Below are 27,913 nucleotides of genomic sequence, written 5' to 3'. Positions count from 1 at the left end.
CAATGACTAATGTTTCTTTCTCTTTAATGAAAAGGCTGTGTCTTTCTAGAAATGGTAAAGTCAATAGAAGAAAGGCAGCTGAAGAAGAAAGGAGAGGGAAAAATAAATAGCCATGCTGCATAAGTGCTAATCCTAAGAAATCTGAATAAAAATATCTATCGAGCAGGCAGTTGAAATCATTGGATCCCTGTTGGGAGTATGTGTAATATTCATTTTCCCATATGATTTCACACTGAGGAAAAGATCTTTTCTCCTTTTCCTAACCAAGTAATTATAAAACAAAATAGGAAAGAAAGTAGTAAATTAAAATTAGGCAGAGCTATTTACTAATTAACTGTATGCAGAATAATTAGACTTTCATTTCAAAGTCAGTGGAAAATGAAAACTAGATGTAAAGTACACACATTTTTGAATAGCATAATTAATTTGAAATATATTAAAATGATGAGACAATAAGGATTGGGATCCTATTTATATAGTAAAATAACACAAGTTTTTTAAAAGATGTATTTAAACCTGAAGAAAATTCATTCAATAATTAAAATATCTCAATGACAATCTAATGTTCAATCTTTGGAGGAAAATTCAGATCTAAAAACATCAGAAAAGACAGATCACAAAGTTTACCACTATCTCACAGGAATTAAGTGCAGTCAATTGTTTACATCAGCCATAAACAGTGTGTGTGTGTGTGTGTGTGTGTGTGTGTGTGTGTGTTACTACAGAGGTATCCTACCTCCAAGCTACACCCCCAAGCCCTACTTTTTATTCTTTATTTTTTGAAACAGAGTCTTACTGAATTGCAAAGGGCCTACGTACTGAGGCTGTCCACAACCATGATCCTCCTATCTCAGACTCTCAAATGCTGGGATTACAAGTGTGTGCCACCACACCCAGCAACAGAGCCCAATTTTAAGTCCTCAAAGGACCAAAAGTAACATCAACATAACTAATCCTTGTTACATTGATCTGATTTTATTTATTTATTTTTTTAATTGTTTTGGTGGTACTGGGGGTGGAACTCAGGTGCTTTTCTACCTCCGGCCTATACTCCCAGACCTATTTTATACTTTATTTAGAAACAAGGTCTCACTAAATTGCTGAGAACTTCAATAAGTAGCTGAAGCTGGCTTCGAAACTGTGTGATGCTCCTGTCTCAGCCTCCCAAGCGCTGGGATTACAAGGTGTGCCACCACTGTGTGCCAAACTGTGTTTTTAGAATTATTTAGCACCTTAAGTGAAGCCATAGTGACCCAAGGGAAGAACCCAGAGAAGGCACAAACCTCCGAAATCATGGGAAAGAGGAATAACACTGAAGTAATGAATGTGCACAACCCCACAACATCAGAACCCGATAAAACAGAAAATCAGAGATTTCTAGAAGATCAAATCAGGAAAATAACTGTAGAAATAATAGAGGTGCTTCGAAAAGAACTCAGAGAGAGCCAAAAAGAGATAAAGGATGCAATTAATGAAGTAAAGGCCTCAATTCAAAGCACAAACAACCGATTAGACCACATGGAGAACAGAATCTCGCTCTTAGAAGATGAGCAATCCAAATATGAATGCATAGTTTCTAATCTAGAAAAAGATATCCAACAGCAGGAATCTGACATTGAAGAAATATGGGCCCATCTTAAGAGAGCTAACCTAAGAATAATTGGAATAGAGGAGGGAAAAGAAAGTGATACCAAAGGGATCAACAATCTCTTCAAGGAAGTAATAGCAGAAAATTTTCCAAATATAGAGCAAGAGGTTGATACACAGATCCAGGAAACTTATAGAACTCCCTTTAGACAGGATCGGAGAAGAGGATCCCCACGCCATATAATTGTCAAAATGACCAATGTGGAAGCCAAGCAGAGAATCTTAAAGGCAACAAAAACAAAGGGCCAAGTGACATTCAGAGGCAAACCAATTAGAATCACTCCAGACTTCCCAAACCAAGTCATGAGAGCCAGAAGGGCTTGGAGTAACATATTCCAAACTCTGAAAGAAAACAACTTCCAGCCAAAAATTTCCTATCCAGCAAAACTTTCTATCAAATTAGATGGAGAAATAAGAAGCTTCCATGACAAACAGAAACTGAAGGAATTTATGTCTTCAAAACCAGCACTAGAGAAAATACTCAAAGAGATTAACTACAAAGAAGAAATAGGTAACACACACCAGAACCAGAGAAACAAGATTTTCCATCCAACAGACAACTAAGATTGGTTATCTGTGGAGATTCATTATTTATGTTAGTCTTTTACCTATCTCTAAATTGTATTGTTTGCCTTTATTGTTGTTAATTTTTAGGATTTCTAGTTGGAATATTAATATACCTTCAGATATAGCATTTGGAAATATTTTATCCAATTCTATTAGTAACTTTTAACTCTGTTTACATTGTCTTTGGATATACAATATTTTCTTTTATTTTTTAGGGAGTTTGTATATTCTTCTGTTGCCTGTGCCATTGAAATCATATCCAAGAAATCACTGCCAATTTCAATGTTGTGAGGTTTTATGACCCAGATTTTCTCCTAAAAGTTTATAGTCTTAAGATTTATATTTAGGTTTTTTATCTAGTTTGAGTTAATACTTGTACGTGGGATTAGGTAAGGGTCCAATTTTATTCTTTTCCATGTAATTATTATTTTTCAACAATATTTAGTTAAAAGATTATTATTTCCACCACCAAATCTTCGTGGAAACCTTGTCAAAAATAACTTGACAATATAGGGAAGAAGTTAGCTCTAGGCTTGCATTTAACTCCAATGGTCTATATATCTGCCTTTAGAACAGTACTACACTGTTTCAATTATTGTAGCTTTATATGGTTTGAAATCAGAAAATATACATCTTCTAGCTTTGTTTTTGCTTCGAGATTGTTTTGGGTATCTAGAGTCCATATTCCATATCAGGATAGATTTTTTTCTGAAAAATAAATATATGATAGTTTCACCTAAAAAAAAGAAAAAAATATTCTCTGGTAAGAAAGAAAGCAAAAAGAATTATTGAAATGTTATCTTTAAGTCATCAAAAGCTTGGTATCAGACAAATGAAACTGTTATGTGAGATTATCATTTTTAATTTTGGATAAATTGCTATAATACTAGATGTCAACCACTAAGCCAAGCATGGGAGGGAGGGATGGGGAGAGAATGGGGTGGGGATCGGGTGGGGGCTGACTGGGCGATGTGTGCATGTATGTCTACAAAAGTTTGTATCCCACTATGATGTATGAATACAGTGCACCAATAAAATAAAATTAAAAAAAAAAAAAAAAAAGAATTATTTTTTTCTTCAATATGGAGATTCATCTTCTATTGCATTTATGGTAGACATGAGATACTCAATAGCTAAAGGATCCATTGAGCTAGGTACAGTAGCACACACCTGTAATCCCAATACTTAGGAGGCCAAGTCAGGATTGTGGGTTCTAGGCCGGCCTTAGCAACTTAGCAGGACCTTATTTCAAAGTAAAAAATAAAAATGACTGTGTATATAACTCAAAGGTTGAATATCTCTGGTTCAATCTCAGTACCAAGAAAAAAGGGAGGAGGGGGGGCCTAATGGTATAGTTCAAGTTAGAGTTAAGTCCCTAGTACAAAAAATTACAAAAATTGTGTACTTTGTAGAAAGATGTTTAAAGAAATTATTAAAATCCACCTTTTCGGTCTTGAGGACTTCCGGGAAGATGGCGACCAAGAAAAACGGGGCTTAAGAGCCCCGCTAACAACAAATCTCCATTACCACAAAATTAGTGCCTTTCATAGCCAGAAAACACCATCACCAGTGAAACAAAAAATCACCAGGCTCCAGAGAGAAAGCGGACTGAGAACAGAGCCACAGAGGAGATACACCGGCCTCGTGCCCGAGGACGCGGCAGACGCGGCAGCAGCGCCATACTGCCGGCAGCACTGGCGAATTCACGGGACGGCTACAGCAAGCCGAGGTGAGCCACTGCGGAACAGCCAGGCGGGATTTCTCCATGCAGAGAGCGTCTAAAGCTCCCAGTGGCTGAGCTCAGCACACGCTGCAGGGATTCAGAGTCGAAATCAAAACCAAGAAGAAAACGCCAGCCCCATAGCCGAGGGCGTAGCAGCGGCGCCATATTGCTACCGGCGGCAGCAGCAGCGAATTCAGCGAGACCTGTACAGCTACATCTGTGCACTCAAGAACAGTGAGTCAAATTGCGGGCCACAGAGAAGATATCCCAGTACTGTACTCCCTGGGACTTGACCCAGTGGGGGAGGGGCGGTGGCAGAGATATCACACCATAGGAGAACATGCAACCTGGCATCCCCCACAGTCTAAAGCAGCCTCTATCGACTTTCTGGGTCAGAGACTCTGTGATAAAACCCAGTAAAGGAGTAGTGGGGTTTGAGATACTACTGACTCGAGATCCAGAACACCTTAAGTGAAGTCATAGTGACCCAAGGGAAGAACCCAGAAAAGGCACAAACATCCGAAATCATGGGAAAGAGGAATAATACTGGAGCAATGAATGCACACAACCCCACAACATCAGAACCTGATAAAACTGAAAATCAGAGATTTCTAGAAGATCAAATCAGGAAAATAACTGTAGAAATAATAGAGGTGCTTCGAAAAGAACTCAGAGAGAGCCAAAAAGAGATAAAGGATGCAATTAATGAAGTAAAGGCCTCAATTCAAAGCACAAACAACCGATTAGAACACATGGAGAACAGAATCTCGCTCTTAGAAGATGATCATTCCAAAAATGAACGCATAGTTTCTAATCTAGAAAAAAAACCCGACAGCAGGAATCTGACATTGAAGAAATATGGGCCCATTTTAAGAGAGCTAACCTAAGAATAATTGGAATAGAGGAGGGAAAAGAAAGTGAAACCAAAGGGATCAACAATCTCTTCAAGGAAGTAATAGCAGAAAATTTTCCAGACATAGAGCAAGAGGCCGATACACAGGTCCAGGAAACTTATAGAACTCCCTTTAGACAGGATCGGAGAAGAGGATCCCCACGCCACATAATTGTCAGAATGACCAATGTGGAAGCCAAGCAGAGAATCTTAAAGGCAACAAAAGCAAAGGGCCAAGTGACATTCAGAGGCAAACCAATTAGAATCACTCCAGACTTCCCAAACCAAGTTATGAGAGCCAGAAGGTCTTGGAGTAACATATTCCCAATTCTGAAAGAAAACAACTTCCAGCCAAAAATTTCCTACCCAGCAAAACTTTCTATCAAATTAGATGGAGAAATAAGAAGCTTCCATGACAAACAGAAACTGAAGGAATTTATGTCTTCAAAACCAGCGCTAGAGAAAATACTAAAAGAGATTAACTACAAAGAAGAAATAGGTAACACACACCAGAACTAGAGAAACAAGATTTTCCATCCAACAGACAACTAAGACTGGTTATCTGTGGAGATTCATTATTTATGTTAGTCTTTTACCTATCTCTAAAGGGTATTGTTTGCCTTTATTGTTGTTAATTTTTAGGATTTCTAGTTGGAATATTAATATACCTTCAGATATAGCATTTGGAAATATTTTATCCCATTCTATCAGTAACTTTTAACTCTGTTTAAATTGTCTTTGGATATACAATATTTTTTTTATTTTTTAGGGAGTTTGTATATGCTTCTGTTGCCTGTGCCATTGAAATCACTGCCAATTTCAATGTTGTGAGGTTTAATGACCCAGATTTTCTCCTAAAAGTTTATAGTCTTAAGATTTATATTTAGGTCTTTTATCTATTTTGAGTTAATATTTGTATATGGGATTAGGTAAGGGTCCAATTTTATTCTTTTCCATGTAATTATTATGTTTCAACAATATTTAGTTAAAAGATTAATATTTCTACCACCAAATGTTCGTGGAAACCTTGTCAAAAATAACTTGACAATATAGGGAAGAATTTAGCTCTAGGCTTTTATTTAACTCCAATGGTTTATATATCTGCCTTTAGAATAGTACTACACTGTTTCAATTATTGTACCTTTATATGGTTTGAAATCAGAAAATATATATCTTCTAGCTTTGTTCTTTTTCAAGATCGTTTTGAGTACCTAGAGTCCATATTCCATATTAGGATAGATTGTTTTCTGAAAAATAAATATACAAATATATGATAGTTTCACCTAAAAAATAGAAAAAAAATATTCTCTTGTAAGAAAGAAAGCAAAAAGAAATATTGAAATGTCATCTTTAAGTCATCAAAAGCTTGGTATCAGACAAATGAAACTGTTATGTGAGATTACCATTTTTAATTTTAGATAAATTGCCATAATACTAGATGTCAACTACTAAGCCAAGCATGGGAGGGAGGGATAGGGAGAGAATGGGGTGGGGATTGGGTGGGGGCTGACTGGGAAAAGTGTGCAAGTATGTCCACAAAAGTATGTATCCTACTATGATGTATGAATACAGTGCACCAATAAAAAATAAAAAAGTAAAAAAATAAAATAAAATAAATAAAATAAAATAAATGTTCCTTGTCTTAAACTGTTAAAGGTTGGCTCATCCGCTCTGCAGCAGCAGATAATTAGGACGAGGGATGATTGGTTTATTCTGGTTTAATGAATGAATAAATGCTCATTTATTTATTTTAAAAAAAATCCACCTTTTCCACAAACCATGTAAAGCAACACAATACAAGACTCATACATGATAAGACTTATTCTAAAAGGCGGGAAGGGTAAAAGAGCAGCAAAATCAAACAAGAGGAAAAGGTGGAAGTATTTGTTAGTTACATTCATAGGGTCACTGAAACAAAGAATTTATTCTGATACAAACTGTTATTATATACAAGATGTAGCAAGTCCAAATTGAACCTCATATATTTTTCTTCAAAACAAGCAAAAACAAAACAAACAAAAAAATAACCTGCTAAAGGAATTATATCTCTGAAGAAATTTTCTCAGATTTATACAATCTTTTAACTGCTATTATTCACAATAGCCAAGATATGGGGGGAAAACTATCCATCAATGGATGAATAAAATAAACACAGGTAAACAAATACTGCATGACCTCATATGTGAATTTTAAAAGAGTTAAACTCAGAGGCAGAGAGTAGAATCTTGATTACTACAAGATGGAAGTATAAGGGAAGAGAGAAAGGAAAGAGGTTGGTTAGAGGGCACAAAGTATCAAAGCATCAGTTAGATAGGAGGAATATGTTTTGGTGATCTATTGCACAGTATAGTGGCCAGTTAAAAATAATGTATTATATACCTCAACAATTGCTAAATAAGTAGATTGTAAGTTGTCCTCACTCTCCTACATACACAAAAGATGAGGTGATAGATAATAGCTTTGTCTTTCTACAATGTATTTATCAAAAAATCACACTGTACCCCATAAATAAATATGTATATATAGAGGGGGAGGGGGGGAGAGAGAGAGAGGGAGATAGAGATAGTAATTGTTCATCAATTAAAAGTAACAAAAATTCAGGAAGGGGGAGTTAAATGCTAGACGATTTTAAAAGGACAAAAGAAAAACACAAATATAAGGCTTGGCTTATAATAAGAATGATCAAACAATAATACAATGAAAAGGTAGTAAGGAAGATTGCAACTTGGAAAACTAATTTTCAGGACTCCAAAGGCAGAAAGTACAACTACTTCCCATATACAAAAATTATCAATGCCGATCTCAATATCAGGAGGAAGAGGAGGGAGGAGGGAGGAGCCAGGGGAGGGAGGAGGGAGGAGCCAGGGAGAAGCTCCCCAAGTGCCGTGTGCATTTATCTCTATTACACTGAGCTTCATCATGATGTATAGCCATAATGCACCAACAAAAATAAAGGCTAAAACTGTTCGAGTACTTCCATAAGAACAAAAAGATGAATATATTTTCTTGATTCCACTCGAAGTTACCAATCAAATCTTTTCATGTTTTAGCAAAGCAAGTGGGGCCATGGGGCCGTCCTCTATTTTATACTTAACTGAAGAACATTTATCTTTGAGGACTAAAGTGGATCATATTTACAATGCTTATGCACATACATGATTGTACACATAAACACTAAAGAGTTTATAAAAGTAGTAGGATTGTGCTTTTCCTTTAAGCTCTCCATTTTCAAGAGTTTCTGTATTTCACATTACTTTTATATTTAAAAATAAATGTTCCTGTGCCGCCAGGTATTTCATTCTACCTTTTACTCTGAACTTCGAACTTACAGAAACAGCAGTATAGTGCAGCCATTCCCTGAACAGTACAGCGCTTGGTCTGAAACCATACTGCTGACCTTTAGTCTCGGTTCTGACATTTCCTGTCATGAGAACTTTGGCAAGTTAATTAAATCCTGGGTGCCTCAGTTTCCACATCTGTAAAATGGAAATAGTGAAAAGTACCTACTTCATAGAGTTGGTGTGAAAATTGAGATAATCCACACACACACACACACACACACACACACACACACACACACAACACTTTAAAAAGAGCCTGGGCCATACAAAGTACTCAATTATTAACATTTATTATATCTTTGGGATGCCTGCTGACAAGTCTGAGTACAAACTAAGCTGGAGGCTCTTCAAAGCAGTGATAGTTGCCAAACCCCACAGGATACTGCTTTGATATATGACCCACCACAGAGATCAAATCTGGCTTCCTGAGTGGTCTGAAAAATTATTACCAACAAGTCACAACAGGAAATGGAAAGGCTATCACCAACATGTCCTGGAAATTTGCCAGTTTTTAAACTCATAACCTCAATAAATCTATTTTCCTGAACTGTATATATTCAAAACCAGGTTAAATATTTACATTCTTATTAAGTTATGCATGACTGACAAAACATGCTACAGCACAATTTCCAAGTAAAGATATAAGTACTGTACTGTACTATATTGCCCTCTTAAAATAATTTGACTCCGTCACTCATGCACGGATTCAGTCTTTGAGGTGAGAAAGGGGGAGGAATGCAACCTGTGATAGACTGCCAACAGTGGCTGTCTCTTAACTAGAGGTCATGCAGCATATTTATTTTGAAAAAAATATCTATACGTCACACCGACACGGTTTTTAAGTCGCACTACATAAAAAGTAAACAATTGGTTAACAGCAGCACCCTTTAGCATGAAAGTCAACAATACAGACTGAAGATGTGCTGAACGAAACAAATACTATTTTGTAGTGACTTGCAAAGGTATGTAGAACAGTGAAATTATTTCCAATCTTATCAAGAAAATAACCTTCTAAATTAATTCTTTACAGATGAAAGAAAAAGCTTTACTGGAGCCAACAATTATATAAGTCACAGAGATGCTATAGGAATTTCAGGGCTCAAAACTTTGTAGAGAGGCACTTTTAAGTGTGTGTGTGTGTGTGTGTGTGTGTGTGTGTGTGTGTATCACGATTGACTCAATTCTCATAGTGGAATTTTTCCCCAAAGGAAACAGAACTGTCACCCTTTAATACGCATCATGTATATGTAATCATCTTCTATGTGTTTAACACATAAAATGCCGAACAAATAAAACATACCACACGAAAAGTTAGTTTCTAAGATTCTAAAGTAGTTTCTGGTCCAACAAATTTAACATTGAAACAAATATACAGACACAAGAAATATGTTTGTATATACAAGAATAAAATTAGATAGAAAAGCTGAATATTTTTAAATTGGGCAAATTTAGCAAAAGTTAAAACCCACTGTCTAAGTTCAAAGTTAATCTACTCCTGGTTCATACTTCCATTCTACTCAAAGGTCCTTCGATGATTCTTGACAACAGATGAAATTTTAAATGTACGAGGGGGATACACGTAACCAGGATGGGTCTAATATCATGTAGGTACATCTGCTGCAAGAGAAACCAGCGTGAGAGCCCTGGCCTCACGGCTGACCCCAAATCCGTGAACATGACAGCTAACGAATCTTCTCTGGTACAATGCAAACTCAAACTCACCTCGCAGCTCAGAGGCATAGCAAAATCGGTGGCTGTTTTGTGCGCTGCTTTTGGATTCTGCATCTGTTTCAAACCTAAAATCTAGCTACCCGGGGAGCTTCACTGAAGGAACCTTAACACACCACGAAAACTCGCGATTACAAAGATACCTGGTGTTTTCTACGACAGAGGTGACGTAAATTTTGCCAGGTGAGACTTTATAGGGTCCTCCTTCAAACAAGGGAGCAGCATTAAGTTAAATCCTCTTGCTCTGAAGGGCCCTAGAATCAACCTGCTTCTGTCCAAAATTAAAAATAAAAATCTCCAGTCTCACTTCCCTCTTATAAAACTGAAAATTGAATCCATGCTCCAAATTCGGGAGTAAAATAGGATGGCTTTCAGGCCACCACACCCTCCTCCTACATTCTCCAGCCCAATTCCGGGCCTCGGACGAACTGGGACTCGGAAAAGGGCTGTGGGTTCCGCACCGCACTGGCCCTGACCCGCGGAAGGGAAAGAGAAGCGGCAGGAGTCCGGAGCCCGACAGGTACGTCCCCAGCGTCGGCGCGTGACGTCATCGCGTCGACGTGAACGGCCGTTCAGCGTCGGTCCGCCCAGGCCCCGCCCCCTCCGGCCGCTCCCAGAGCATCGTCGGCGTCTATTGGACGGCGTGAGGGTGTGGGCGGGCCCAGGCTACGTCCCGGGGAGAAGGAGGAGGAGCGGCGCGCTGGAGGCCCTTCCTTGGCGATTCGCTCACGTCAGTCACGCATTCCTGTTTGCCCCGCTGCTGACCTGCAGGAAGGCGGAGGGGCGGCCACCTGGGAGGCGTTTTCAAAAGGCCACCGACGCGTGCGGTCCTCAGCGCCACCGCGAAGTTCAAACTCCGCCCCGGAGAGGATCCTGCGCGCCCGAGCAGCCTGCTCCACAGCGGCCTCTGCGGTCACAAGCCGGAGCCGCCCCTGTCGACCAGCGCTGCTTCTCCAACTTGGATCCTGTGCCTATAGGCCGGGCACCGCCGGGTCTCCTCGTCCTTATGCGCTGCCGCGCCCAGCCTGCAAAGAACGCCCATAACCCAAATTTAGCTCCCGCGCATTTTCAGAAACACCGCTTGGAAACTAAGGATTTCAGGGAATATAAGTAATCTGAGGTTTCTTCGAGGTCTGAATGATTTTTGTTTCCATCTGACGTGCGCCTGTCGGGTCATAGAATTTAGTATGAGCGAGTTCTGAGCTGAAGGCGCTACATTCAGATGCAGGGGTAGGGACCTGCGGGGAGGGATACTTAGTCACTGCAGTAGCTTGTCAGCCTGGTGAGCAAGGACAGGTTTTGGAATTGTAGCGCAGGATAAGTGGGACTAGTATGGATACCACCACTGGGTGGCAGAATTAAGACCTATACGTGAGCGGCTCATGTATGTTTGTTTGTTTATTTATTTATTTATTTATTTATTTATTTATTTTTGGTGGTACTGGGGGTGGAACCCAGAGGCTTTCTACCTCCGGCCTGTACTCCCAGACCTGTTTTTTCTTTTTCTTTTTTTCTTTTTTTTTTTTTTGAAACAGGGTCTCACTAAGTTGCTGAAAGCTCACTCAGTAGCTGAGGCTGGCTTCGAACCGTGCCATCTTCCTGTCTCAGCCTCCCAAGCGCGGGGATTACAAGCGTGCGCCACCACACCCGACTCTGGCTCATGTATATTTAGTATGTTATACTAAATATATACTGTTTAATCCTAATTGCTCCTCCTATATGTACTATCTTATGAATATTACGTATGTCTTGGCCTTTACAGCTTTCTATATTTGTGTGTGTGTATATATATATAAGCATATACACGCAAGAGCACATACACACACACACATATAGTCTACCAAATTTGTATCATAGGCTAGTGACTTATTTGTGCATAACACATAAATTTTGTCCATATTTTTCTTTTAGGACAGAATCGAATATTGTCAAAGAATACAGACAAAAAAGCTGGTATAGTACCTATGGTGATGGTCAGGTACTCAACACAGTCAAGTTGCCTATGTCTGCTTTCATTAAATCTTTCAAGGTAAAACTTGTGGAATCACAGTAATTCCAATAGTAGTAGCACACTTTTACTTGGAACACTTTTAGGTAAATTTTTTAGATTCTTTTTAGAAAATGTGGAAACTTGGGCAGAAACTTTTCTAAACAAAGTGGAGCTTTTCACAAAAGACTTGCAGGTGTTTTATGTTTTCTTCTCACTGCAATTCATGTGTGGAATTAAGTAAGAAACACTGGATCAGACATGGGGCAGTATAAATATACAGTATGTTCTGTGGCAGCTTGGAGATAAAACAAGATTGCACCTAGGAAAGGACTTTTCCTGTGGTTCTGGGGTTTTTATCAGAAAACCTCAAAGTATCATTACAAAGACATGTCTTTCTGACATTCTGCATAGCTGTACATTAAATTTCATTTTATTCTTCCTAGAAGTAGATTATTATCAATCTCTTCAGATATCTGACTCTGATGAGCCTTGCCGGTGACCCAGTCCAGAATCTCAAGAACATTTTTATGTTTTGCATATTGAGCTAGGCCTACCAGACTAAGATCCAGAAATTCATCAGCTTGCTACAACTTAAATACCAGATAAATATAATTAATGATTAGTTCCGATTCTATAAGGTTAGAGAGACCCTCCAGAATGTAGCATAAAACTAAATTTTCCTGAAATATAGCAAGGAAGAACAATAGATGCAAAAATATTTATAGATTTGAATATTACAAATCAGGCGTGGTGGTACATGCTTGTAATCCCAATACTTGGGAGGCTGAGACTGGAGGATCCAGGTTTGCAGCCAGCCTCAGCTACTTAGTCCCTTTGCAACTTAGACTCTGTTTCAAAAATAAAGAATAAAAAATAGGGGTGGGGGGTATAGATCAGAGGTAGAATGCCACTGGGTTCAATCTCTAGTACCACACAAAAAAAAACTTTTTTTGGGGGATGGTACTGGGGTTCCTGGAAGCCCTTTTACCTTAGGGCTATACTCCCAGACCTATTTTATATTGTTTTTATTTGGAAACAGGGTCTCTTAAACCAGCGCTGCAGGATCCTTCTGTCTCCGCCTCCCAAGCACTGGGATTACAAGCGTGCCATACCCGGCAAAAAAAAAAAAAAAAAACTTTTTAACATGACATGTCTGTAAGAGATCTAGATTTTATAGAATGCTTTTTAAAAATAGTTTTATTAGTGCATTATAGTATCACATAATATAGAATGCTTTTCTTATTTAAAGTCTTAAGTCTTAGGCCCTTTCTTCCATTTACTAAGGGTTGCTTATATGTCAGGATAGTTTACTCAAACACATATAATTACACAAGTTTTTGGTTTTTGTTTTGTTTTGTTTTGTTTGGTGGTACTGGGGTTCCTGGAAACACTTCTACCTCCGGGCTGCACTCCCAGACCTATTTTATACTTTTTATTTGGAAACAGGGTCTCTTAAGCCAGCAAGGCTGGCTTCGAACCTGTGCGATCCTCCTGTCTCCGCCTCCCAAGCTTGGGGATTACAAGCGTGCACCACCACACCCGACAAGTTCTGGTCTTTTAATAAAATTATTTACATAATGACTTCAAAAAGGGGAAATATTCAGTGTAATTTTACTGCTAACCATTTGCTCTAATTTCTTATTCTCTAACTTGTCTCAGATTGCTGGCTGTATTCTGGAGAGAATAAAAAGAATGCCCTCACCTTGAATGTGTCAGTCCTATCATCTCACTCAATTCATTGTGAATACATAACAATGTATTTCTAAAAACTGCAATAGAAAACACTTTAGAAATACTGCTAATCCTGTTCCACTTGCCATATTATTCTACCACTCTTAGAAAAGGATTAAGAAATGTTCATTTTTCTACCATAAAAGAGGCACTTAACTTTATAACCACATTTAGTATTCAAAGCCTATTATCATAATTTTAGCCAGGTGTAATGCACACCTGTAATCCTAGTACTCATGAGGTTGAGACAGGTGAATCACAGATTAGTGGCTAGCCTCAGCATTATAGACCTTGTTTCAAAATAAAAAATAAAATGTGGCTACAGCAACTTAGACCTTGTTTCAAAATAAAAATAAAATGTGGCTTGGGCTGTAGCTCAAAAGTAGAATGGCCCTGGGTTCAATCGTTAGCACCACACATACAAAAAAAAAGTCTATTATAATTTTTTAATTTTAAAAATAAATTTGGTGTTGGGATTTTTTAAATTAGAATATTGCTATAGTGTTTTTTTTTTAAGTACTGAGGATTGAACCCCAGGGACATTTTACCTCTGAGCTATACCTCTAGTACTATTTATTTTTTATTTTGAAACAGGGTCTCTTAAGTTGCTGAGGTTGACTTCAAACCTGTGATTTTCCTGTCTCAGCCACCCAGGTACTGAGGTTATAAGCATGTGCTGCTATGCCTGATTTATAGTGTTTCTTGGTTAAAACAAACTCATGCAAGATTCTCATAAATTTAGCAAGACCCTACTTATAAATAAATAAACAAATAGGGCTGGGAGTGTTGCCTGGAGGTAGCATGCCTCTGGGTTCAATCCCCAGTACCAAAGGGAAAAAAAGTTTTAAACTCATACTGACCAGAGTAGCTCAGAAGTAGAATGCTCCAGGGTTCAATTTTTTTGTCTAAAAGAAAAAAATATATACCTGGGTGTGGTGGCACAGGCTTGTAATTCCAGAATTCTGGAGGCTGAGACTGGAGGTTCGCAGACAGCCTCAGCTACTTAGCGAGGCACTTACAACTCAGACCCTGTTTCAAAAATAAAAGGATTAAGAAATAGGGCTGGGCGTGTAGCTCGGAGGTAGAATGCCCCTGGGTTCCATCCAAGTACCGCAAAAAAAAAAAAAAAAAGTATTTGGCAAATGATTAACTTCCATATTTTATTAATAGCTCCTACAAATTGATTTTTAAAAGTTAGTATATAAAAGGAGCACAGAATATGGAAAGCAATCACAGTAGGAAATTCAAAATTTTTACAACCATTAAAAAATAACCAAGTGGCATGTGGTGGCTCATTCTCTGGGGAGGCTGAGACAGATCACAAGTTTGAGGACAGACTCAACACCTAGTTAAGACCCTGTTTCAAAATAAAAAGTAAAAAGTGCTGGGGATGTACAGCACAGGGGTAAAATGGCCCTGGATTCAATCCCCAGTACCAGACACACACACAAAAAGAAACAACCAGTGCCTATGGGAATTAGCCACAAAGCTACAAGGAGTGTGAATTTATTAAACTTCTGAAGAGTTACCTAGAATATGATTGATAATTTTTAAATATGGCTACCACTTGTTTTTCCCTCAAGAATGTGGCAAAAGTAATGCCCTACTTGTTCTTGGCCTAACTTTTAAAAGGACTGGCATCTTCTGTGTCTTTTTTTTTTTTTTTGAAGCTACCTATTATACAAGAAGTATGCCTGCACTGAAACCATTGGTGTGAGCAACCCAGTCTAGCCATGTGCAGAGATTGTAGAGAAACATCAAGGATGTAGGCATGCGAGTGAAGCTTCGTCCAATACGGTTGCTAACTGAATGGAGTTAAGTAAATGATTTCTCAGAAAGAGAAATCACCAGGTAAATAACCTTTTTTTTATTCAATGATATATCAAGGAAATTTTTCTATGTCAATAAAAATTGATCCTGTTCATCCTTTATAGTTGCTTTAGCGTATCCCTTTGTTTTAATTTATCATAATTTATTTTTTTATATAACAATTATTTTATTGAACATAAATAGTATACATTTACACTATATTTGGTGCCCTCCCCCCCCGCCCACATTTCCCCCCCCACACACACCAATGGTTGTCCAGGTTAACCATGTCTTATTCATAATTTTACACATGTTCAAGTGTAGACCCTTATTAATCGAGACCGGCCTTCCTCCTCTCCTATCTTACCATCCAAACTTAGCTAGTATTTCCCCTTCAATATCTGGAGTCCCTCTGGTATTCTTTGTGTTTCCTAGTTTGGGCATATTAGAGGAAACATATGTATCTTCTTCTTCTGTGCTTGGCTGATCTCACTTAACATAATGTTCTCCAGGGCTTTCCATCTTCTTTCAAATGATATAATTTTATTCTTCTTTATGGCTGAATAGAATTCCATTGTGTGTATTTCCCATAGTTTTGCTATCCATTCATCTGTTGATGGTGATCTGGGTTGGTTCCATATTTTGGCTATTACAAATTGTGCTGCTATGAACATAGGTATGCATATGTTGCTGTAGTTCTCTGAATTCAACTCCTTTGGAAAGATACCCAGGAGTGGTATAGCTGGATCATATGGTGGATCTATTCCCACCTTTCTTACGAATCTCCACACAGATCTCCATAGTGGTTGAACTAGTTTGCATTCCCACCAACAGTGTAAAAGAGTTCCTCTTTCCCCACATCCTCGCCAGTGTTTGTTGTTATTTGATTTCTTTATATCATAATTTATTTAAATGAATTCTTAATTGCTAGACATTTACATTGTTTTTAGTTTTTCTGGTTGCAAACAATAATGGTTATCTTTGTATATACATCCTTGGCACTGCTGGTCCTAGAAATGAAATGGCTGAGTAAAAGGATACACAAGCAAGCACGCTTTTTAAAAACACTAGCAGTTTTTAGTCTCCCCAACAGCTTATGACAGGAGCCTACAGAATTATCTGAGAACCTACTTGTCTAGCCACTCTTTCTGTAAAGAGCAAAAATTACTTAGGTTGGTAATATTTTCCTGTCACCTCGCTGTACAGAGAACTAAAGTTATGGTTTGACATCAAAATTCCAACGGACTAACTGGGAGTAGGAGAGGCTACACGAGTTAGCCTAGAAGTGGAAATAAGGTTGTCTTTTGGAGGTACAGGTGCATGGGGAGAGAGAACCAGGCAGGTTGTCTGCAGCTTGCATGACTTCCAGTGCCATCTTGTGGCAAAGAAGCCAGAAACTTTTTTTTTTTTTTTTTTTAATTTTATTTTATTGGTGCACTGTATTCATACATCATAGTGGGATACAAACTTTTGTAGACATACATGCACACATCGCCCAGTCAGCTCCCACCCCATCCCCACCCCATTCTCTCCCCATCCCTCCTTCCCATGCTTGGCTTAGTGGTTGACATCTAGTATTATAGCAATTTATCCAAAATTAAAAATGATAATCTCACATAACAGTTTCATTTGTCTGATACCAAGCATTTGATGATTTAAAGATAGCATTTCAATATTTCTTTTTGCTTTCTTTCTTACTAGAGCATATTTTTTTCTGTTTTTTTAGGTGAAACTATCATATATTTATATATTTATTTTTCAGAAAAAAATCTATCCTAATATGGAATATGAATTCTAGATACCCAAAACAATCTTGAAAAAGAACAAAGCTAGCAGATATATATTTTCTGATTTCAAACCATATAAAGCTACAATAATTGAAACAGTGTAGTACTGTTCTAAAGGCAGATATATAGACCATTGGAGTTAAATACAAGCCTAGAGCTAAATTCTTCCCTATATTGTCAAGTTATTTTTGACAAGGTTTCCACGAACAATTGGTGGTGGAAATAATAATCTTTTAACTAAATATTGTTGAAAAATAATAATTACATGGAAAAGAATAAAATTGGACCCTTACCTAATCCCATATACAAGTATTAACTCAAAATAGATAAAAGACCTAAATATAAATCTTAAGACTATAAACTTTTAGGAGAAAATCTGGGTCATAAAACCTCACAACATTGAAATTGGCAGTGATTTCTTGGATATGATTTCAATGACACAGGCAACAGAAGAATATACAAACTCCCTAAAAAATAAAAGAAAATATTGTATATCCAAAGACAATGTAAACAGAGTTAAAAGTTACTAATAGAATTGGATAAAATATTTCCAAATGCTATATCTGAAGGTATATTAATATTCCAACTAGAAATCCTAAAAATTAACAACAATAAAGGCAAACAATACAACTTAGAGATAGGTAAAAGACTAACATAAATAATGAATCTCCACAGATAACCAATCTTAGTTGTCTGTTGGATGGAAACTCTTGTTTCTCTGGTTCGGGTGAGTGTTACCTATTTCTTCTTTGTAGTTAATCTCTTTGAGTATTTTCTCTAGCGCTGGTTTTGAAGACATAAATTCCTTCAGTTTCTGTTTGTCATGGAAGCTTCTTATTACTCCATCTAATTTGATAGAAAGTTTTGCTGGGTAGGAAATTTTTGGCTGGAAGTTGTTTTCTTTCAGAGTTTGGAATATGTTACTCCAAGCCCTTCTGGCTCTCATGACTTGGTTTGGGAAGTCTGGAGTGATTCTAATTGGTTTGCCTCTGAATGTCAGTTGGCCTTTTTTTGTTGTTGTTGCCTTTAAGATTCTCTGCTTGGCTTCCACATTGGTCATTTTGACAATTATATGGCGTGGGGATCCTCTTCTCCGATCCTGTCTAAAGGGAGTTCTATAAGTTTCCTGGATCTGTGTATCAACCTCTTGCTCTATATTTGGAAAATTTTCTGCTATTACTTCCTTGAAGAGATTGTTGATCCCTTTGGTATCACTTTCTTTTCCCTCCTCTATTCCAATTATTCTTAGGTTAGCTCTCTTAAGATGGGCCCATATTTCTTCAATGTCAGATTCCTGCTGTTGGATATTTTTTTCTAGATTAGAAACTATGCATTCATTTTTGGATTGCTCATCTTCTAAGAGCGAGATTCTGTTCTCCATGTGGTCTAATCGGTTGTTTGTGCTTTGAATTGAGGCCTTTACTTCATTAATTGCATCCTTTATCTCTTTTTGGCTCTCTCTGAGTTCTTTTCGAAGCACCTCTATTATTTCTACAGTTATTTTCCTGATTTGATCTTCTAGAAATCTCTGATTTTCTGTTTTATCAGGTTCTGATGTTGTGGGGTTGTGCACATTCATTACTCCAGTGTTATTCCTCTTTCCCATGATTTCGGAGGTTTGTGCCTTCTCTGGGTTCTTCCCTTGGGTCACTATGGCTTCACTTAAGGTGCTCTGGATCTCGAGTCTGTATTATCTCAGACCCCACTACTCCTTTACTGGGTTGTATCACAGAGTCTCCGACCCAGGGAGTCGATAGAGGCTGCTTTAAACTATGGGGGGTGCCAGGTTGCACGTTCTCCTATGGTGTGATATCTCTGCCACCAACACTCCCTCACTGGGTCAAGTCCCAGGAGGCCCAATACTGCGATTTCTCCTCTGTGGCCCGCAATTTGACTCACTGTTCTTGAGTACGCAGATGTAGCTGTACTGGACTCGGTGATTTCACTGCTGCTGCCGCTGCCGGTGGCAATATGGCGCCTCTGCCACGCCCTCGGCCATGAGGCTGGCGTATTTTTTCTTCTCTGGTTTTGATTTCCACTCTGAATCCCTGCAGCGTGTGCTGAGCTCAGCCACTGGGAGCTTTAAATGCTGTCTGCGCCGAAAGATCCCACCTGGCTGTTCCGCAGCGGCTCACCTGGCTTGCTGTAGCCGTCCGTTGAGTTCGCCGCTGCCGCCGGCAGTATGGCGCTGCTGCCGCGTCCTTGGGCGCGTGTGTCTCCTCTGTGGCCCTGAGCTCTGTTCTCAGTCCGCTTTCTCTCTGGAGCCTGGTGGTTTTTTTTGTTTTTCTGGTGATGGTGTTTTCTGGCTATGAAAGGCGCTCTTTTTGTGGTAATGGAGATTGGTTGTTAGTGGGACTCTTAAGCCCCGCTTTTCTCGGTCGCCATCTTCCCGGAAGTCGCCAGAAACTTTTAATTTCCATGCTAGGAATAGTTCTTTCCTATAGGCACCAGGAAGCCAAAGACTAGTAAAAAACAAACCCAAAAACACCACAGTTGTCTTGGGTGTGTGGTGTGGGAGAGTGGAGGGGAAAGAAAGGTGGATTTCTTTGAAACGAAGATTAATCATTTGACTTGTATGGTCTCTCCAATGTGGCTACAAAAAACACGTGAAAAATAGGTACAATGCCTGGAGCAACTGAGAAGTATACAAGCCCTTTCCATTTTCTAGCTTGGACTCTCAGGATCTCCAGGTTACTCTAGGTAAGGCAGCCTAGCCTGTTGCTAGGTTACTAAGTAGGATGCTTAGAATGACACTAGATTTTATTTCAAGAGAATCTTTTCCCCAAGTATCTTCACAAGACGCGCAGTGGAGAATGGCACTTGGAACTGCTATGCACTGCCAAGCCCTTCAATATACAGACAAGTAATTTATGCACAAAGTAAACACAAAGGCCCAACCCTTTGTATTTACTGTGCTTTTATTTTTTACTTTAATTTCAAGACTTAAAAACACTTTCTTGCTCTAATCCAAAATATATTAGAAAAAGGCTTGCTGTGGGGGTGGGTAGGAGTACTGGGGATTGAACCCAGGGGCATTCTACCTCCGAGCTACACCCCTAGCCCTATTTTATGTTTTATTTTGAAGCCGGTGGCCCTAGGTTGCTCAGGGTCTTGCTAAATTACCGAGACTGTTCTCAAACCTGCTATCCTCCTGTCTCCGCCTCCCAACTACTGGGATTGCAGTCATACACCACTAAAGGCTCTCTTTCTAAACCAAAATTACTTTTTAAAATGTAGCATCCCTAAAGTAAGTAGTAAGACCTCAAGTTAGAACCAAAAATCCCTTTTGGCTGTATAGGAAAAAACTTATAAAAGGCTTTAACCCAAATCAGAGTCCGTTAGTGAATTCCCCCCACATCTTCCCCGCCCCCGGTCCACAGTACACTCTCCAGCCTTTCCATCTTTGGGGACGTCCTCTTTTCCACCTGTGCCCACAGCCCAGCCCAGCCCGTCTGGGCCCCGCCCCGCCGTCCGGCCCCGCCCCTTTGGGCCCTGGCCCCTCCGCCCTCGGCCCCGCCCCGCGCGCTGACGTCACACGCCCGCGCCGGAGAGAGACGCGCGGGCAGCCCGCCTCTGCACTCGCTCCCGCTGTCTGAGCGCCGCGGTGCGGAGTCCTGGACAGTTATCCCTTCTCCCGGAATCTAGAGACTCTAGAGCCGCTGTGGCTGGGCAGGGGGACGTGGCAGTCAGGGAGCGCGCCAGTCCTAAATGCGCCCTGTCCCTACCCACCCCCCAGCCAGTAGCAGCGACCTCGGTGAAGTTGGAGAGGCGGCAACCGAAGCACTCCCCCTGCCGCCGCCCTCCGTTTCCAAGGGGTCAGAACCTGTTTGTTTCGTCCGGGTTCTGTGGGCCTGTCTCCCGGGTGTTGCGCGAGGCTGGACGCAGTCCAACCTGAGGTTTCAATCAAAGACGAGTGTCAGGTGTTAGGATCTCAGTGCTCCCTCTCATCGGGGCTGTGTGCTGTGGGTGGTTAGACAGACTCGGTTTCTCTTTTCAGGATGTCATTTTCAACTTGCTGGATGGTGCTTCTGCCTCATTAAGTCCCATAGGAAGACTACAGCTAGACTGATGCTTTTTGGTCATCACCGTTATTCCTACCAAAGTCCTGTGTCATTGAGGTGAGTTGCACCTAGGGGAAGCAATGGCATGCAAAACAGGAAAATCATGCTGGAAATGAGGACACCTGTTTCGATTTGTTCGTACAGAGATTGCATGTTATGCTCACCGTGTTTGCAGGGTCATTAGCTTCAGGTTATTAAAATGTACCTTTTTGAAGGAGTTGTATGGATTTCAAATCAGTCCTTGGAATTTGTTTTAAAAAGTAGAGTGATAATGGATTTTAAATAATGATGAAACCCTTAATATTGATAAGCAGTCATTTAAGTTACTTGTGTTTCAAATTACCAATCTTAGAATATCTACATTTTAATTAGGAGAAAATGACTAGCAGCTAACTAATTATTCTATCTTCTATTTCTGTGTGTGTGTGTGTGGGGGGGGTTACTGAGGATTGAACCCAGGGGCATTCTACCTCTGACCCAGCGCCCTGACCCTATCTTATTTTTTATTTTGTTTGTTGTTGTTGTTGTTTTGTTGTACTGGGGATGAAACCCCATGCCTTTCTACCTCCAGGCTACACCTCCAGACCTATTTTATATTTTATTTGAAACAGGGCCTCACTAAGTTGCTGAGAACCTCACTATACTTCTGAGGCTGGCTTCGAACCTGTGATCCTCCAGTCTCAGCCTCCCAAGTACTGGGATTACAAGCGTGTGCCACCACGCCCGGCTTATTTTTTATTTTGTAATAAGGTCTCACTAAATTGGACAGGGCCTTGCTAAATTGCTGAAGCTGCCCTCAAACCTGTGATCCTTCTGTCTCAGCCTCCCAAGTACTGAGATTATAAAGTGTGTGCTGCCACACCCAGCTTTATATTTCTATTTCCATGATTTGACACGGTTTTCATATGTAAGGTAGTAAAAGTTCTCCTACTTTGAGTTCATTATAAGTGTGTGTGTGTTTGTGTGTGGGGGGGCAAGTATCAAAATCAGGACCTCATGCATGCTAGATAAGTGCTCTACCAAAGAGCCCTAACCCCAAACCCCATAATTATTTTTTTATACAGGCCTAAATTTTATTTTAGCATATGAAATCTGTTTCAAAAAGTAGAATTATTGCCTGGGTAAATTCCACCAGAAATGTTTATGAAAGAGTAAAAGTAGTATGCAGGCTAAGCTAATAATGACCTTTTCTTATGATGCAGCAGTATTGTAGAGATGATGGAGGGAAGCCAGATGTGAAGAGAAGTAGTTGCTCTTCCTACTTTAGATTTGTCTTGTGGTAGAAATCTACTTGTCCATTTTATTTAAAAATGCCTGTTGTTGTAGGTGAAAAATAAGGAGCCTATTTTGTGGTAAAACAGGTTTTCGCACAGTAAGTCACTGTTGGCAATTTGGTACAGGTTATGGAACTTGACCACAGGAGTTCTCTTGAGGTTAGGTTAATAATACATTGACATTGTATTCCAAGTAAGTTTTATTCTGTCTAATCTTTGGCCTTCTAATCTTTCATGAACATGACACCTTTTCCTGTGTGTTTTGTTTTTTTATTCTTTATTCTTTCTGTTCTTTCGCTGACTCTCTTCTAGTCATCCATTTTCCAGGTTACTAATACTGTCTTTTACTATGTGATAATATCTCTAAAACCCATGAGTGCATTTTTTATCTAATATATTTTACATTTTAATTCTAGTATGTCCACTTAAAATTTTTTTTTTTCTGGTAATGGGGATGGAACCCAGGGGCATTCTACTTTTGAGCTACATTTCCAGCCCTATTTTTTATTTTGAAACAGGGTCTCATTGAGTTGCAAAGGGCCTCACTAAGTAACTGAGGTTGTCTGTAAACCATGATCCTCATGTGTCAGCCTCCCAAATACTGGGATTACAAGCATGCGCCATCGTGCCAAGCTTTGTCCACTTAATTTTTAAAAATAAATTTTAAGCCGGGCGTGGTCGCGAATGCTTGTAATCCCCACACTTGGGAGGCGTAGACAGGAGGATCGCACAGGTTCGAAGCCAGCTACACTGGCTTAAGAGACCCTGTTTCCAAATAAAAATATAAAAACTAGGTCTGGGAGTGTAGCCCGGAGGTAGAAGGGCTTCCAGGAACCCCAGTATCACAATAAATAAATTAATTAATTAATTTTAATTAGCTGGGCCTGGTGGTGGTGCACGCTTGTAATCCCAGCACTTGGGAGGCTGAGAGAGAGGATCACACAGGTTTGAAGGCAGCCTCAGCTACTTAGTGAGGCTCTCAGCAACTTAATGAGACCCTGTTTCCAAATAAATTATAAAATAGGGATGGGAGTGTATTCCAGAGATAGAAAGCCCCTGGGTTCTACCCCTCAACACCACTAACAATTAAAAAATAAAAAAAAATATATTGAAATTCTTCATCATTAAAATATATCTTCTTTCTCCATCTTTTTCTCTTATTTTCTTGGGCATACTAATCATGGCTATTTTTTAAGTCTAATACAAATTAGAATATTTTGTCATATTATCTTAAACATTCCTCATAATTTTATTTGTTGGCTTGATGTTGTGAATAAAAAGCCATATGGGTTCTGGAACACGTGTCTTAGAAAAATTGTTAGTTTTGTTCTGTAGGCTGACGGAGTATCAGCAAATAACCTTGGTCCTGTCAGTAGTTGCCTTTGGACTTTGTTAGATCTAGTTTCTTTCAGGATTTCCCTGTGCACGCATAGCTTAGCGATGGACTGACAGCAGTTGAATTTAAGTGCAAGTTTTCGGACTCCTGTTCTTTTTCACTCTTCTCCAGGATTTTGGTAGCCTTGAACCCTGATTTCATTCTCTTTTCAACCCAATGAGACCACTGCTTTAAACTTGAGCTCCACTGTACTGTGGCACAGTTTAGGAAATGTTTTCAGTGTAAAAAGGGTAGAGTGAATATAGAATCTAATAGTATAGGCACACTTCTCTGATTATAGCTCCTCAATTACTGTCTGCTCTTTTATATTTGTTGGGTTTTAAGTTGTTTTTGGAGGTGGGATGGTCTGAAACTTACACACTGTGGTGGTCAGAATGGAGTCTCACCATTTATTGATATGAACTTTCACTTACTCTCCCAGATGGTAGGTAGTATTTCCATTCTTGGCTGTGCCTGGTGTTCCCAATCTAGCGCTATCTCCAGTCTTCTGCCAAGATGGAAGAAGGGTAGTTACCTGACTGGGAGAGGTGAAGAAGGCAGAGGGTATGTCTGGTTACTTCTTAGCCTTTCAGCCAATCCTGTTTTCATTCTAGTATCACCCTCACTTTACATTATCGAGCTGTTTGTGATGAGATTGACTTGTTTTCTACTGTTAGTTTGGCATACTGCTTTCTCCCATCTCATAAGTCAGTTGCTTCTTGTCTCTATGTTTGCCAGCTTCAGGAATTGTTATACTATTGCCATCTCTCCTGTTCTGCCTTTTTGATCCTATTAAAGTCATCTTAGTTAGGTTGGGGAAGAGGTAGAGGTAAATAATGTATATTCAAGTTGGTATATTTAACCATAAGTTGCACTTCACTTTTACTTTTTAAAGAATTCAGCTGAAGCCAGGTGTGGTGGTGCATACTTGTAATCCCAGTACATAAAAGACTGAGAAAGGAGGAGTGCAGGTTTGTGGCCAGCCTCAGCTACTGAGTGGAGCTCTCTGAAACTTAGTGAGACCCTGTCTTAAAGAATAAAAAAAAAAAAAAAAATAGGGCTGAGCCGGGCGTGATGGCCCACGCTTGTAATCCAAGTGCTTGGGAGGCTGAGACAGGAGGATCACACAGGTTCGAAGCCAGCCTCAGCTACTTAGTGAGGCTCTCAGCAACTTAGTAAGACCCTGTTTCCAAGTAAAATATAAAAATAGGTCTAAGGGTATACCCTAGAGGTAGAAAGCCCCCGGGTTCCATCCCCAGTACTACAGGAAGAAAAAAATATAGGGCTGGTGGTATAGCTCAAAGGGAGAATGCACCTTGGGTCAATCCCCAGTACTACAAAAAACGATAATAATAATAATTATTATTATTATTCAGCTGAAGATACGGCTTCTGATGTGTGTGTGTGTGTGCAAAGATGGCTATATTTCTCTATTATTCCTATCCTTTGTGACTATAATTCTAAACAGTGTTGACATTTCTGATGTTCTAATCTATTTTCTTTTTCTTTTTTTTTTTTTTTTTTTTGGTACTGGGTATTGAACCCAGGGGCATTCTAATTCTACATCTAAGCTATCTATTTATAAACAGGGTCTTACTAGGTTGCTGTAGCTGGCTTCCAACCTGCAATCCTCCTGTCTCAGCCACCCAAGGGCTGGGACTATAGGCACACTGTGCCCAGCTTAATCTACTTACGCTCAGTTTCTTCTCTTTGAGTTATTGGTAAGGCTCTTAAGATCACATTATATTTAAAATTTTAGTGATTTTAGATGAAGAAATTGAAGCACAGGGAAGTCTGGTGGTTAGCTTTTGGTTATGTAACTGCTTTCTTCTCTTTATTCAGAATTTATTACTTTCGTATATTGCATAACTCTTTGGAAAACTCAGATATTAAAAAAGTCTCTGTTTTATGTTTTGAAAATCTCTGATTCATATATGTATTGTGGAGATTAAATTAATATGACTTAGAGACCTTAAAAATACTGGAGAGTGAGTCAAGTTTGTATTGTGATTTTCATTTGATTTGGAAGCTCAAGTACAGAAAAGGTGAATATTTATAATTTAGTTTATTACAATAACCAAATCAGAACAAAATTCTTCATTTACATGTTATGATGATTTTGGATGCGGATTAGCATGTATTATCTTTTTTATTTGCTTTGAAAAATTTCTAGAATTATAAGTCAGTTGAGAAGTCTCACAATTATGAAACAAGTAGTTCAGTTAAATGTGATATAGGACAATGAAAGTTATCTCTTTTACTTTCTCTTTATCCTTTTACTTTCTCTTATATACATTACTGCAGAAAAGGAGAGCTTGTCAGTTGTTTTGAATCTCATCTGCCATGAATCTTTTATTATTTGGGAAGGTGGCTGCTTGACCTTATTTGATGGCAGCTAAGTTATAGTTATCTTTTACTAATACCAGGGAGAGCTCATTCTCTTCTGCTTTACTGAGCTAGTTAGGACCACAGTGCTCGGTAACATGGTTGGCAGAAGAAGGCAACACTAGGGACTCTTGGAGCGTCCATCTTCTTTGTGTAATCCTAGAAAGGAACTGGCAACTAAATTTTGAGAAAAGGCCAAATTTACTAATTTTATTTTTCCTCTCTTGGCAAAAAGGTCACTGAATAATGATGGTTGTGAAATAATCTCATTGTATGGTTTGTATCTAATGTAATTTATTATATGAAATTTAATTTCCTAAGATGAGTATATCTTGTATATTGAACACTCATGTCATGGGGAGTCATTAAATTTCAGCTGGTTCCCAGATAGCCATTATATTATGCCACTTGACACAACTGGACTTCGTATGTTTGGACTGACTTTCCCTCTGAAACTCACTGATGATGCTGAGTGTTCTGATACTGTTTCTTTTCTAGTTGCTAAGAGCCTTCTTGTGTCCTGTAGAGGTTTTTAATTAATTATAGTTATAATATTTTCTAAGGTAGACGAAGGCTCTTTCCCATAAAATTTTATAAAACATAATTATTCCATCAGTTTTACTGAAGGCTGTGTTCTGGCATTTAGTTGTGCAGGCCTACAATGTGAATTTTGTCATTTAAGGTGATTGAAGCTTTCTTCTATTCTTTTCTGTTATTTATTTTTGTGGCACTGGGGATTAAACCCAGGGCATTCTCCCTCTAAGCTAAACCTCCAGGCCCATTTTATTTTTTATTTTGAAACACAGTCTTGCCAAGTTACTCTGCACTGCTGGCCTCAAACCTGTCTCAGCTTTCCAAGTATTGGAATTACAGGTATGCACCTCCAGGCCTGGCCGAATCTTTCTTCTTTTTGAAGCAAAATAAAATTAAACATATTTAGTATTGATGGATGTTTAAAACTAAAGTGAACAAATTTTGTATTGATGGATGAAATGAGAACCTTAATTTATTCATTTACATGAGAAATACGGTAAATTGTCAAGAAATTTTCAAATAGTTTCCTGACAAGCTCATTTTTTTCCTAGAAGGGAAATTACACATTTGAAACCTGCTTGCTCTGAGTGGAAAAAGTAAACAGCAAATTGGGTAAAGGAAATGTTGATTAGTTTCAGGCTAACATAATGAATCCATACGTTCACATTATGGGTGATCTTGCCAAAAGGCTGTGCTGACGTCTACTCTTAGCACTTTTCTCTCTCACATACACTTTTTTAAGCTTTCACTACTTAGTATATTGTACTCTGGCTTCTAAAATTGCCACTTGTTTGAAATTATTATTGTTAAAGCTACTAACAGCCTCAGACAATTATTTCGGTATGGTAAGGGTGTAAGTATGGTACCAAAAGCAGAAATAGGGAGAAAAGATTAATAATATTGTTTACATCAAAATAAGCTTTCATATTTAGAAAAAATTGTAAATAAGATATAAGGGGAAGTCATTTATGACAGATGAAGTTTTCATTATATAAGGAGTTTTTACACATTCATAAAATGATAATTTTAGTAGAAAATAGACAAAGAATATAGGTGAGTAGTGCAAAAC

This window comes from Muscardinus avellanarius (genome assembly GCF_963383645.1).
Source record: "Muscardinus avellanarius genome assembly, chromosome: 14".
Taxonomy (NCBI): Eukaryota; Metazoa; Chordata; class Mammalia; order Rodentia; family Gliridae; genus Muscardinus; species Muscardinus avellanarius.
Note: the sequence above shows the minus strand (reverse complement) of the source record.